Here is a 14,431-nt window from a genome sequence, read left to right on the forward strand (position 1 = left end):
GAGTGATACATGCGCGAGGTTCGTTGAACCCCTGAGATGGTGCTAATGACTTATTGTGGTGATGGTCAGCAATAGATCAATATGTATGAAATCCATAACGTATGAAGCATCTGTGGCAGGACGTGTATGGTTACCTGGACGGTAATTGCTCTGAGCGTGAATGCTCCGTCCGATACTGAATATCGGGATGCTTCGTAAGGCATTGTATTTGTTGCACGTCATGCTAATTTGCTGGAGTATTGACTGTTGTTTGCATATGACATGGTGTTTGCTGGTGAAATGCGTGCCGATGTTTTGTATTAGCTGGCTCAGCTGGGTGTGTGTACAGTATGCGTTTTGTATTAACCAACGAATGTTTTTTAAGATGCCTATCTTTCAGTATATATTTTATGGGTATCTGGAAAAATCAGCCAACAACAGCATTTTGACATTGTCCTTAAGAATAAAAGTCACTTTGCTGCGGCCCGCGTGGACCGCGTCGCGTACGGTGTAATGGTGCCAGGGACGGCGGCGGCCAGGCTGGCGCCGGTGTTAGGGCCACGTGCAGGCGATTCCGTCTGCCAGTGTGCAGCGCCGGCCTCGCCCGTCGGCCGGGACTCGAGCGCTGTCTCAAGCGGCGCCGCTCCGCTGTTTTCAGGTGGATCGGAGTTCAGAGTCGAGTGCTGCGCCGCCCAGCCGCTGCAGGTGAGGGTCCGCCACTGCCGCGGGGGCCAACGGATCGGCGGGTGCGCCGCGCTGACACCGGCACACAGACCAGCCGCATTCCGACGTTGTCTCATCACTGTGCATTCAGACTCTAACTGCCGCCAGTTTTGGTCCGGTTGCGGACTGGGACCGCCCCAGGACCCCTACCAAACAAACGTCCCCCAGGACCCCAGCAAGGACTCGTGCTACCGAACAATGCGGCGGGATCGTAGCGCATGTCTGCTTGAAACGCAGCGGTCTGGCCGTGATAGTGGGACGCCAGTCCGGCGTCATGTTTGGTAGCCGATTTCGTTTGACGCGGCTCTGGCCTGGCGTGCCTGGCCGGCTTCCGCGTGATCGCCATCGCGTAACTAGAGGGCACACAATGCTAGAATGCGGCTGATCACGTGACGACCCGCCCTGCCCGCCCTGCTCGCCGTGCACTGGGCATACGCGTCTCCCCAAGCCAGCGACGCCACTGCGGCCCCGGGACGAGATGGGCTTTCGGCGCTGTGCGCTGCGGCGCAGCCGATATTTGCAGTTTTCTACTGGTCCTGCCATCTAGCGATGCGTTTTTGGTATAAACTTGCGCGAACACCGCGTTGACTCGGATGCCTGGCTTAAATCGATGCGTCTCGTCATGCCCCGCGGCCCAGAACTCGCACGGCTTTCATCGGCCGGAATCTGTTATGGGCCTGCACCCACGGCCAATCATGGTGCATGCCTGCTGAGACGTAATCATATGTTGCCATGGACGAGTATTTTATCCTTTGCAAACAATAAGTGATAACATCAGTGCCTTCTACAGCTCACGGATGTCCTATGGAGTGACAATCAGTAGGAGTTCTCTTTGTCCCGCACAAAAAGGGATGAAAACTAATTTTTTCCTGTCGCGCGTTCCCTTAAGACCCGGCGAGGGGTCGAAGGCCTTCCTTAAGTGGATCGCAAATTGGATCGCACGATCCAGCTGGGGCTGCCGGATCGTCAGGTGGCGGGACGAGTTTTAATAGCCTCTTCCTGGTACCTGGGGCCCGGAGAGACTGGCGGGGCGAGAGCTGCCGGCGCGCCGTGTTCGTCGAACGCTGTTCCCCGGGGAGAAGTGCGCGCCGTTGTTGCCTGGGCCGAGCGTGCCGTAGTTCGCCGGCTAGCGGGCCTTCCAGCTCGGCTGGCAGGGTCGACTGTCAGCTGGCCTTCCAGCTCGGCTGGCAGGGCCGGCTGTCAGCTGGCCTTACAGCTGGCAGGGCCGACTGCCAGCTGGCCTTCCAGCTCGGCTGGGCAGGGCCGACTGTCAGCTGGCCTTACAGCTGGCAGGGCCGACTGCCAGCTGGCCTTCCAGCTCGGCTGGCAGGGCCGACTGTCAGCTGGCCTTACAGCTGGCAGGGCCGACTGTCAGCTGGCCTTACAGCTGGCAGGGCTGACTGTCAGCTGGCCTTCCAGCTCGGCTGGCAGGGCCGACTGTCAGCTAGCCTTACAGCTCGGCTGGCAGTGCCGACTGTCAGCTGGCCTTACAGCTCGGCTGGCAGTGCCGACTGTCAGCTGGCCTTACAGCTCGGCTGGCAGTGCCGACTGTCATCTGGCTTACGGGCTGGCAGTCCAGCGACTTGCGTTGAATTTGCAAAGCATTATAACATTATAACATTTTCAAAGTGAGGAAGCGGTGCGCGCTCGTCGCCTCTCCTGTATGTGCCAGGGGCGCTGAGCGTATGGCTGGGACGAATGAAGGCGGGACGCTGAGTGCAGCGTGCGTCGGACACTGTCGACTAGGCGCAAGGCTCAGCCCGGCCGAACAGAGCTCTACGCATGTCCGGACAGGGCTCAGCCTGGCTGAACAGAGCTTTACGCCTGTCCGGACAGAGGTCTGCCTGGCCGAACAGAGTTGTACGCTCTGGGCAGGCTCTGCCCGGCCGGACAAAGCTTTGCACATGGCCGATGTTCCTGGCGTGCGGCCGCCACTGAGCCCAACACTAGCTGCCATCTATTTTTGACGATGGCTTAATCAGACAGAAGGCTCAGCAACCTTCCCCGTGTTCATGAGCCATAACCGTACATGTCCTGAAATATTCTGATGATTTCGACTCGCCTTTGCATCTGTGATACTAACCGACAGCACACAGTTTGTGGGTCAGTGTCATAGGCCAGTACCACGTGCACGGACGCTCTTATGGTCCCATCGGAGGCGCGTTGGCCGCAGTCTGAAGGTGAACACATTCGGACCACTATCGACATATGACGCTGACCGTAGCGTTGCATGTGGCGAGAGGGGCCAAGATGCCGTCCCCAAGCAGCCATTTGTGCCGACAGATAATGTGCCGACGATGATGTGACTGATAACCGTCACGGCGCGCCGGAGTCTGATGATCCCCTTTAGTGAGGAGCGTCGGGGTCTGATGATCCCCTTTAGTGAGGAGCGTCGCAGCCAAGATTGAGCGAGGGATGCGCCCACGCAAAGCGCGCGGGCCGCCGTCAGCGTCTGACACCGAGGGTGATGATGCAGATGAGACTCGGGACGGATCCCGGGAGCGGCCGACGCCTGTCCATGGAGTTAACACGGACGCGACCGGACCGGGCTGGCTCATCTTGGTGCCCCTAATGAAGACGCGCACCACGTCGGCCGACAACCGGCTAACGAGATATGCTGACGTACCACGGGAGCGTTGACTAGTGAGCTAATGAAGCACCGGCTCCCGGCCGCCTTTCAGGGTGAAGCCGTCCGTCTCCCGGTGCAGGTGGGCGCTGCGGGCCTGAGAGCGCGCACTGGCGGCGGCGCTCACGCCCCTGATCAGAGGGCTGGTTTGCTGTTTCGGGGGGTGCTGCCTGCCGCCGAACCGTCAAGTCGTCGTGCCACCGGCTTTGGGGCTGGCGTTCCTGGCCAGCAGGCAGGCAGTCCGTACTCGGTGGGGCGTAACTCGAGCATCTGGGGCTTATTCGGCAAGCACTGGCTGCCCCTGGGCAGACCCTGTCGCCTGCTGTGGGCCTACTGTCTTAGCGGACGGCCGCTGGCCCACACTGGCCAGGATATGGGGGTATGGTCGGCGAGGAAGGGCCGTGACCTGACGCGTTCGTCGGCGCATATCCCGCCGGTTATGGCTCGGCCTGTGCCGCACCGGCGGCGTCGAACCGTCGAAACTCAGCGCGGGCTTCGTGCGCCGCCTGCCAAATCAGGCTTCGGTGGAATATGTCACCGGCGCGCCCGAGTTGGAGGGGTGTGACCGGGCTCCCTGCAGCTGCCTTCTGACAGACTGGTCTGTGGACTGCTTTCCGGTTTCCATTGTTTTCATGAATGGACTTGATCGTGGACAGAATATAGACATAGTGTAAGCCAAGGACGTAGCCAGCGGGATGGGGGGGGGGGGGGGGGTCGCGCCTCGTCTGAGGAGTTGGTGTCTGGGGCCCCTCTCCAGATGCCCGAAAGGGACACCAATATAACACCCTGCGCAAGATATCCGTTCAGAAACAAATATTTCCACAGCATGAATGTGAATGCTGCCACAAAATACCAAAGTGAATGCTGCTAACCGTTTTAACTAGCACTTCCACGGACGCGTTTTCACTGCATTATTTGGGCTCGCGCCGGGCCTGAGCTAACTCGTTGCTGGCTGCATCCCTATCATCGCGTGCTATTGTGGTTAGCGTTGACTGTCGTCGGCAGAGTCGCCCGTTTCAGCTGTAAGGACTCGATGAACCGGGACAGAACAGGTACCCGTCCCGCAACGGGCGCCGGCGTGAACCGGGACAGAACAGGTACCCGTCCCCGCAACGGCGCCGGCGTGAACCGGGACAGAACAGGTACCCGTCCCCGCAACGGCGCCGGTGTGAACCGCGACAGAACAGGTACCCGTCCCCGCAACGGCGCCGGTGTGAACCACGACAGAACAGGTACCCGTCCCCGCAACGGCGCCGGTGTGAACCGCGACAGAACAGGTACCCGTCCCCGCAATGGCGGCGGTGGCTCACACTGCGCCAGAAATGTTGGGTTCACGGCTGACACTTCGCGCCAGAAATGTCGGGTTTACACCTGACAGGCGTCTTCATTGAAATTTGACGAGCTCGTGCCCATACCAGCTGGTCTTGCTCTTGTCATTGGCCTCACTTCTGGATGCATGATAACAAATGGATGACAATTTTAGCACTGGTTTCAGGAGGCGGAACACGGCTGCTCGGGCCGAGCTTCGCCGTGCTCTGTTATATTCGGGCTCAGGAAGTGGTGCTCCGCCGTGCTCCGTTAGATTCTGAACTATTCGAGCCTTACATTCCCCGTCCTGAGAGCCGCAGAGGGTATGATGGTGACTATCAAGAGCTGTTCGGCTTCATTCGACTTCAGACATGTACATAGGAGGCGATGTAATCGCCATTTGCCAACGTTGGTTCGTGATTGCTCGTATACCGTACATATGAGTGGGGCCAGATCAGCTTTGAATACAACAGGGTCTTGAGCTGGTGCTGTCAATACTTGATCGCCAGTGGCTCGTGGCAGGCTGTCATTGGATTATTTTACCATTTTTGGGATTAAGAAAGCCACAGAACTCGAAAATTCAACCACAAATTGCGCGTTTTTAATGATGAACTTAACGATTATCGTTAGGCCACCCGGGAGTGAAGAATGCACTTTACTCGGTATTTGGTGTTGTGGACCCGCAAATGAACTGTCATTGAGGTCGGTGGGGTGTAGATCCAAATACCTCTGGGTAGTTTTGGACCGTTTTTTGTTTGTTTTTTTACAGCATATAGTAATATAAAAAAGATGCTTATGGAGATAAACCCCAGTAACAGTAAGGCGTAGTGGCGTCCTTCACCAGCTCTATGGTCCATGATATGACCACGAAAGGCGCTCAGCGTCTGGTTTTTCTGCATTGTGAGTTGAGAGTTATCTTGCTGAGTTGTTGATCTTTGATACACCAGGATGTACTGGTTGGACGCGTTCTGAAGCATATATTGGTGATATGTGCTTCAGAACGTGATGTATGCTATTGTCAAAGTCGACGTTTGGTGCTGTGCTTATGATCACGAGTCTGTTGGCCGCCCAGCCGCCTTTCAACCGCCCGCGGTCGGCCAGCGGTGGGGTCGCACGCGACTATAGCGACTGCAACGTCACGCACCAGCGCATGCCATGTGACTTATCGTAAAACACGTCTCAACGGATGGTCATGACAGGAGCCTGAAACGTCGAGTTTTTATAAGATAGCCAATATTTCCTTATATAACATTTTTCCTGTATAACTTTTAGCCAGTACCTTCTCGCATATTGTACTATTATGCAACATGCTGATTGTTGATACTCCGCATAAAAGCTCTAAACTCATAATACCCAATGGTCCAGTTATTTGGAGTTTTTCTTCAAGACTTGAAGGTCATTACTTTTTCCAAGCTATGCGTACGCGCAATTTTGATTCTTTAGCAATGTGTTTGTTTTTCCAAAGCGAATGCTCATCTATGTGAGGAAGCGTTTAGAACCGTCTTCCGATAGGACGTGTTCCCACCTCCAACCACCCATCCCCCATGCGCTCTAGACTTTTTCACTTCTTCCAACAGACCACCTAAAAGTCGCGTAGAATATCCGTTGCCAACAGCAAAGCCCATGTTTTGTTTATCCTCTTTCTTTCCTTTTCACCACTTGATGAGTTGTTTAGAGCCCTATGGAACATGTTACAAATTATGTTGTGTTAAATGGAGGTTGGATGCGCAGATTTGCAGTGCAGAATGATACCAGAGTTGGTGGGCTTGATGAACAGCTCCGTTTGTAACGTTGTGCGGTTGTTCCTCCTTTCCACCGTCACTAGCCATCCAAATATGGGACGCCCTTTCCGCCCCCTGTATGCTCCATCGTAAAAGCTAGATTTGGATGCTGGTTGTTCATGAACTCTAAAGACTCGTCATGGGGACGCTGTCCGTGCGTCCATACCCCAGCATAATTATCGATGTATCTAGCTAAGAAAGTTGGGTTTAATGGGCTGCCGGCCAAGGCCTTCATTTCTTGGCCTAAAAATGTTATGGTCAGAGGAGGAGCGTTTGGGTTCTCCATTGTTATTCCCAAGTTTGGTCGGTAGAAGTCATCACTGAACGAGAAAACATTATCCCGTAGGCGCTGTTCTAAAAGACCGCAGATATCCTCTTTTTAAAGACCGAAAACATCAATTTCATGAAATTGTTTGTCTACTTTAGCTTTCACGGCAGTGATAGCCTCATTTACTGGTATATTGCCATATAAACTGACAACATCTACGCTGAAGAAAATGCTGCCTTTTGGTAACACGTCTGCGAAAGATTAGAAGCCTTTTTAAAAAGAAGTCTCTGGTGTCCCACAGATGAGTGGGACAAACATCAAGAGTTGGTTGAGTATTTTCTCTAAAAGACACGAGTTTTTTCTGTAGGACCACCGCACCCAGATTACAGGTCTAAGGGGGGCATTGCAGGTTTGTTATCTTCAGCCAGCCCATAGAATACAGGTGTTCTACTGTGTCTAGGTGTCAAACTTGAATGTTTTTTCCGAAAGTTTTCCGCTAGCTGTGCTCTTTAGTGTTCTTTTTGTTTTAGCCTCTACCTGAGGGACTTCGTTTCTATTCAGTTTTTGATAGCTAACGCGTTCGTTAATTATAGCCGTAGCCCTGTTAATATAAGTTAGCCTGTCTAAGATTACAAAACCCTTTCACTTATCGCTCTGTTGAACTATGATGTCATCATTTTTGCTAAGGTCCCTGATAAAGCTCCGGTGATCTGCAGTGACATTAAGTTTGTGTACTTAATGGTTTTTGAACGTGCGCGGTACGTCATCCTTCAATTTCTGTAGGCTGACTTCTACTTCATTACTGGAAAGTTCCGGAAAGTTCTTACTGATGTCTGGAAACTTAAACGACAGATTTGGGATGTGACCTCGTTGAGGCTGATCTTCGTTGCGATCTTCTGCGTCTGTCGCACCGAGGCCACAACGTGCGTTCGCCGGTTCTGATGGTACTGTTGCGTCGTCTATTGAAGTTGGTTGATCTTGGCCCGGCGCAGTTGCGGTGCTAGTTGTGTTGCTGCCATTACGCAATTTTAAGATGTAGTGCTTCCACCGTTTGCCGTATGCAAAACCCTCAACTCCCTTTTCTGCTTGGAGTGAAATGTCCTTAGATGCTGGCTGCGTTAGCGCAAAGCTCGAGCCTTTCGCTAGAAGAATTAGTCCGGGGTATTAAATTCTACGGACGACAAATTATTCAATCTCTTTTGACTTGTTTGACTATCAACTTGTTCTTCACATCAATGATTCACCTGGCGCTCCGCTTGAAGTTGTGCAAATTTGTTAACGAGTCATGTCTGTTTTCGCGAATAGTGATTTCAAAAACTCGTTCACACGTCGTACATATGTAAGCGTACTTTCTGTGCTCCAGGAAAGATTAGATTGATCCAAATAAGCGTGAGCGTTCTCGTTCTTAAAAGGTCTTCTTTCGAAAAGTTTCGGTGATTGCCTCGTTCAGTAATATATCCACGTTAGATAATTGCCTCGTTCAATAAGCTTCGCAAAACTGTCTTTTCCTTAAGAATTCTGAAAATATAGCGCTCTGTCACTTTGGATACACATACTACTATCGTAGCATATTTTGTATGTAGGCAAGCATTGCTTGTGAGTCATCAGTGTGATAGTCACTGCAAGTTGTGTCAGATGTTGGTTGCTAAGAATGGTGGAAAAGCATTGCTGTTGATTTATTGGATAGCACTTAATCATATTTTTATCATGAGCGTCATGTGCGCTGGCAGCTTCATCACTTCCCTGCATTTTGCCCATCTAACCAACTTTGACTACATGCACTTGTCATGCCTCCAACCTTGTGCAAGGCCAGCAGGTTTGCAGTGTCATTTCACTGCGTTTAATAATTTCTTGTTATATATTTGTTATTAGTTGTGTGAACAATATTGTGTAGTAAAGCAGCGTGACGGCTGCAGCAAATTGCATGACTGTGGAAGCAGAAGACGTGTTTGCATCTTTGTCACCAACGCTTTGTGGATTCCCCACAACAGGCTGGGCAAGTGATGCCACTTATTGGTTGTGTGCTTCGCTGAAAGTGATTTGTATTTCGTATCATGTGAATTTGGTCAGTCATACGTCAGATGCTGAGTTAATACAAAAATTCACATTTGGCCCATCTTTTCATGATGTATTTATTATGAAAGCAGCAGGGATTGCAGTACAAAAACCGTATCATTGTTCATTGTGCCATGACACTGTACAGCACTGAGGTAGTGCCACAATGACACTGTTGGCCCGTGTTATTACACAGTGTACCACATTGGTTGACTACACTTCGTCAAGGTTCTGAAATAGCAGCTTCAGAGTGTTACATGACTGGTACTAATTTATGTAACAACGCGAGAGGAATATCACCAGCGGTAATGCTGGTGCACTACACTGGTTTATATCAGGCTTAACAAGTAGTTGCATAAGTAATCCTGAATAAGAGAAAAATATTGGCTGCTCGACCTTACCATATTTACCATAGCAATAACAATGCTTTGATAATAATTTCATAGCAATATTGCGGAGTTCTTAATTTTTGCATGCAGCTGCACTTCCAGTTACAAATAATAAAGAAAGTAACTACTATGAACATGACATGATATCAATGTCAGAACTACTGCACTGCAGGCAAGGATAGGTCGACGATACAGTATCCACAGCCTCAACAGTCCTTGGCAGGCTTCGGTAAAAGATTTATGACACCATATGACAGTTTTCACAGCATACCGGGCTTTGAGATTAATAATCGGCTATAAAAGCTGGCGATCGCTACGTTGCATACGTCAAACAGTCCACCAAAGCTTTCCTTACGACCAGAACCAAGACGAAAAATCTACAAAAAGGCGCTCACTAACCCACCACGCGGCACGGCGCCCGCGACGAGAATGGCCGGCTGGCGTCAGCTTTGGTGCGCTTCGAGGTATTCTTTAGGTCTGCCTGCCAGGTATTGCTGTCTTCGCAAAACGATTCCGTGACGCCATCAAACGATAGCAAGATAGGGCACATTTTTGCGCAAACTGAAATGTTGCTACTTAGGGTCGTTTTTGAGCCTTGAAAGTTTACCAATAATAAGTAAGCTTTTCCTATCATATCTGGTGCTTATCTCAATGTCCTCGAATGTGGGACATTCTCTTTAGATGTGGTTACACGATGCGAAGTGCAAGGCGCCTCGTACATGTTATTGTTTTATGCCAACTGACAAAGGAAGGTGGCACAATAATGCGTGTTTTCAAACGAGCTCAAAAGAATGAGGTCAGGAGAATGGGGTTGGTATCACGTATCCACGCCCGCGGGAGCGACTCGCCCGCTCCGGGTAATTATGCAGGGGACGGAGTAGAACATGACGAAACAGCATGCGCTGGACTTGGCAATGCTATTGGGGGCATAATTATAGGAAGCCACATCTAACCAACCCCTGATCGACAGCGGCGGCTGGCGGCTGGCGACACCATCACCGGGGGGGGGGGGGGGGGAAGGGGGCATACTGCTGGCCACTGGCCGCTAGTGACACCATTCCCGATTATACGGCACTTTTTACGCGTGGTCCGTGCGGCATGGTCTGGTAAAAAAGAACAGCATTCAATCTTAAGACCTGGGTGTTTTAGACCTTGCTGAGGTCGTGTGTCTGAATAGCTCTTTGTGTCCCATAGCCTGACTCCGTTTTTGAATCCCCATTCAAAGGCGAAACATCCCTTGCAATGCCGGTTGGCGCGAGTTCCCGCCTGGTGCGCTGTGACTTGTTTTATGATGCGTCATGTGACAGGCGCTGGCGCGTGACGTTACGGGCGCTGTCGTCGCGCGCCAACTCCACTGCTACCAGGCCGAGAGCGATCGTGTGGCGGCTGAGCGGCGGTGTTCCGTCGGTCGGAGCCGGTCGGCGTGTTCCGTCGGTCGGAGCCGGTCGGTGTACGGTGTGTTCCGTCGGTCGGAGCCGGTCGGTGTGTTCCGTCGGTCGGGGCCGATCGGTGTGTTCCGTCGATCGGAGCCGGTCGGTGTGTTCCGTCGGTGGGAGCCGGCCGGTGTGTTCCGTCGGTCGGAGCCGGTCGGTGTACGGTGTATTCCGTCGGTCGGAGCCGGTCGGTGTGTTCCGTCGATCGGAGCCGATCGGTGTGTTCCGTCGGTCGGAGCCGGTCGGTGTGCTCCGTCGGTCGAAGCTGGTCGGTGTGTTCCGTCGGTCGGGTTCGGTCCAGACTGGTCGCGCCCTGGCTGGGCGTGTTCCCGTCGGTTAGAGCCAGTCGGTGTGTTCCGTCAGTCGAAGCCGGTGGGTGTGTTCCATCGGCCGGAGCCGGTCGGTGTGTTCCGTCGGTTGGAGCTGGTCGGTGTGTTCCGTCGACCGGAGCCGGTCGGTGTGTTCCGTCGGTAGAAGCCGGTCGGCCTGTTCCGTCGGTCGGAGCCGGTCGGCCTGTTCCGTCGGTCGGAACCGGTCGGTGTGTTTCGTCGGTCGGAGCCGGTCGGTGTGTTCTGTCGGTTGGAGCTAGTCGGTGTGTTCCGTCGACCGGAGCCGGTCGGTGTGTTCCGTCGGTAGAAGCCGGTCGGCCTGTTCCGCCGGTCGGAACCGGTCGGTGTGTTTCGTCGGTCGGAGCCGGTCGGTGTGTTCCGTCGGTTGGAGCTGGTCGGTGCGTTCCGTCGACCGGAGCCGGTCGGTGTGTTTCGTCGGTCGGAGCTGGTCGGTGTGTTCCGTCGGCCGGGGTCGGTCCAGACCGGTCGTCCCTGGCCGGCCGTGTTCCCGGCGGTCCGTCGATCGCGAATGACGTCGCGTGGGTGCCGCCCGGCCTTCCAATAAGCCGTGCCGCTCGCAGATAATGGCAGGCACTGGTCGCTGTTTGGCGGCGCAATTGCTGCTGCGGCCGAGCCGTGCTCGCTGGCTCCTGCCCTGTCGCCCCTGTGGTCTCACCCCCCCCCCCCCCCCCCCTCAGCTGATGTAGGGCGTCTCGGCCTGCCTCCGCTGACATCGTCTCTCGCAAATAGCGTGTGCTCAAGGCTCCCGCTCGAGCCCCGTGCAATGAACGCGCTGTGTCCGCCCTCGGCGCCGTGCAGTGACTAATGTTGGTCAGTTTGTGCTGTAGCCTCCGTTGGCCCAGGCGTGTGCACGTCTTGTCCCTGCCGTCTCCGGCTCGGTTCACTGTTCCGTCGCCGAGCGTGTTATTTCAAAGCTTCCCCGGCCGGACGGCAGGTCGTCCATATTAACCTAGTGCTAGGGCCATCTACGCCGACTACACTGCCGACTCCTCGCCCTGTACTGGTGCTTCTCTCCTCTCAGGAGTCATGCACCCCTGTATACCCTCTCAAACGATTCAGAAGCCTGGTGGGAAAAGCTATTGTGGGCTGGACCACTTGGAAGAGTGCAGGAATGTGATGTAGGAGGCATGTCTCCAGATGCAATGTGACGTGGGAGGCGTGTCTTCAGTGGCAATTTGGCGTGGGAGGCGTGTCTCCGGACATCTTACTTCCGCACCGGCTCCACGCCCTCGCGCCCTGTGCTCCACCCCGCTCGTCCCGTGCTGCCTGCCTGCGCGCCGCTGCCGGTGCATAATTCAGTTGTACCGACCCCCCCCCCCCCTTTGGGATTGCGTGCGGTCGGATCGATTCGCAGCGCCGCGACCCGCTCCGGCCGGCTGGGCGGACGCGGTCTGGTGGAGGCGGTGGAATACCTCAGGGTAGGGAGACTCGAGCCACACGCGAGCCCTTGGTTTCATCCCTGGATTATGCTCTGTCGGCCCGGCGCGAATGGGACCACCGGAATCTCGCTGCTGCTCAGTTCATAAGTGCGTGACGACGGGCGCCTCTGTCGGCCCGGCGCGAATGGGACCACCGGAGTCTCGCTGCCGCTCAGTTCATAAGTGCGTGACGACGGGCGCCGCGCGCCAGTTAAAAACCAACTGCAGATATGAAGGCTTTGTTATTCTCATTTTAGCTGTCTGCACGATACGTGAGCTAGTGAGCGCATGCTATAGACTAGCTACAGGCTAAACACTTATATCCACTTAGAGGCTATTTACTGCACATGCATCCGCTGTCATGAAAGTATTTGCCTTGTCACTTCCTCGTCAAATTTATCTCGCCATTTGTCCCAACTAATGTACTCGTTTCCGGCTCCGAGTAACATATTTCCAAGCGAATCGATTCCACCATAACCGATTTTGTTGATTCTGTAGTCGACTCCGACTTCGCCGGAAGTCAGGCCCAAGTCTGTTCTGTCCGTGGAACGTCGTGGCATCATCTACCGACTCACAGGGCGCATTGGCTCCAGGGCTGCTTTGAGTTTAAAACCAGCCGTTATTATTATCGTATCGCTATTATTTTTCAGAACCACAACGTCTGGAAACTGGTTCGGTACATGCATGCTCTGCAAAAGCGACAGCCGGTTACTGAGCCTACCGCGATGGGGTCAGTGCACGGTCACTGGCGATGGTGGGTGTGGCAGCGGAGGTCTGCGGTTAGTGACGGCTGGTGGCTGCGGTCAGTGGCGGCTGGTGTCTGCGGTCATTGGCGGCTGGTGGCTGCGGTTAGTGGCGGCTGGTGGCTGCGGTCAGTGGCGGCTGGTGTCTGCGGTCATTGGCGGCTCGTGTCTGCGGTCATTGGCGGCTCGTGTCTGCGGTCATTGGCGGCTCGTGTCTTCGGTCAGTGGCGGCTCATGTCTGCGGTCATTGGCGGCTCGTGTCTGCGGTCATTGGCGGCTGGTGTCTGCGGTCATTGGCGGCTCGTGTCTCCGGTCAGTGGCGGCTGGTGTCTGCGGTCATTGGCGGCTGGTGTCTGCGGTCAGTGGCGGCTGGTATCTGCGGTCATTGACGGCTGAGGTCTGTGTTTGCTGCCCTCGGACCTCAGGCCGACTGGTCTGGTATGGGTCCATCAGGGTTTGTGGAGCTATCACCGACTTAAAGGCATTGAACAGCGGACCAAGCCGCCGTCGTTTATCCGCGGCCCGATCGGCAGCCGTAATCATCACCGGTAATGGACAATACCATTTCTTCCCGATGCTATCGGTGGACATGGCATTTATTCACGGGCTACATTTATTGAGGACGAGATCTGTAACCGCGCGATTCACGCAAAATCCTCCCCGCGTCCTTTCTCAAAGGTTCGGTTGAGCCTCATAAGGCACTACCCATTGCATTGATAAAGCTGTAATGCAAGTACCGTCTTATTTGTGTGCGTCTACGGCACAGCAGTGGCCGTAATTCAGAGTACCTGTAGCGGGCTTGATCGTGTTTGATCGCGTTCGCCCCGGCGTCCCCTGCCGGATAGCTGTTTCCTCCTTCCCTGTCCTCGAGCCTTACCTAGCATTGACTTGACTTCTTTCCTTAACCCTTCTTCACAGGCCGTGTGGGCGCCCATTACGCTGACCGATAAGTGCAAGAGAATGGTGGGCGCCAGGGCAGTGCCCTCAGCATCGCTGTGTTGGCGGCCATGATAAATGACATCCGGCGTACACTTCCGCAATGGATTGGTCGATCCTTATTCGTTGACGACTTGGCAGTGTGGTGCTCTTCGCCAACCGCGGTTTTCGTGGAACGACAGCTGCGCGGCTGTTTGTGGCTCGGTTAGAGAAATGGAACTCTTTAATTGATTGACGTCAAAGCCTTTCCATGCATTTCTGCGGCGGTCGTCGTCAGTGTTGCCAGATGTCGCCGCGTCTATGTGGGAGACCGATCCGCCGAGCCGGCTGTCCGCTGTTTGGGCATGCTTCTAGGCACTCGACTGGCATATAGTAGGCAGGATTTACAGATCAAAAAAACTATTGTGTGTTTTAATACACCT

The 14,431-nt window shown here is 54.1% G+C and overlaps 1 protein-coding gene across 1 annotated transcript in view; it reads left to right on the top strand.

Annotated features, from left to right (window-relative positions):
* Window positions 1-637: 637 nt before the first annotated feature.
* Window positions 638-14,431, top strand: part of LOC119104191 (stress-activated protein kinase JNK-like) — a gene marked incomplete at its 5' end in the record, with an annotated part of 52,934 nt that continues 39,140 nt past the window's right edge. Inside the window, 1 exon segment of the mRNA XM_037227863.1 lies at window positions 638-684.

This window comes from Pollicipes pollicipes, unplaced genomic scaffold, assembly GCF_011947565.3.
Source record: "Pollicipes pollicipes isolate AB1234 unplaced genomic scaffold, Ppol_2.1 Scaffold_6052;HRSCAF=7182_pilon_pilon_pilon, whole genome shotgun sequence".
Classification (NCBI taxonomy): domain Eukaryota; kingdom Metazoa; phylum Arthropoda; class Thecostraca; order Pollicipedomorpha; family Pollicipedidae; genus Pollicipes; species Pollicipes pollicipes.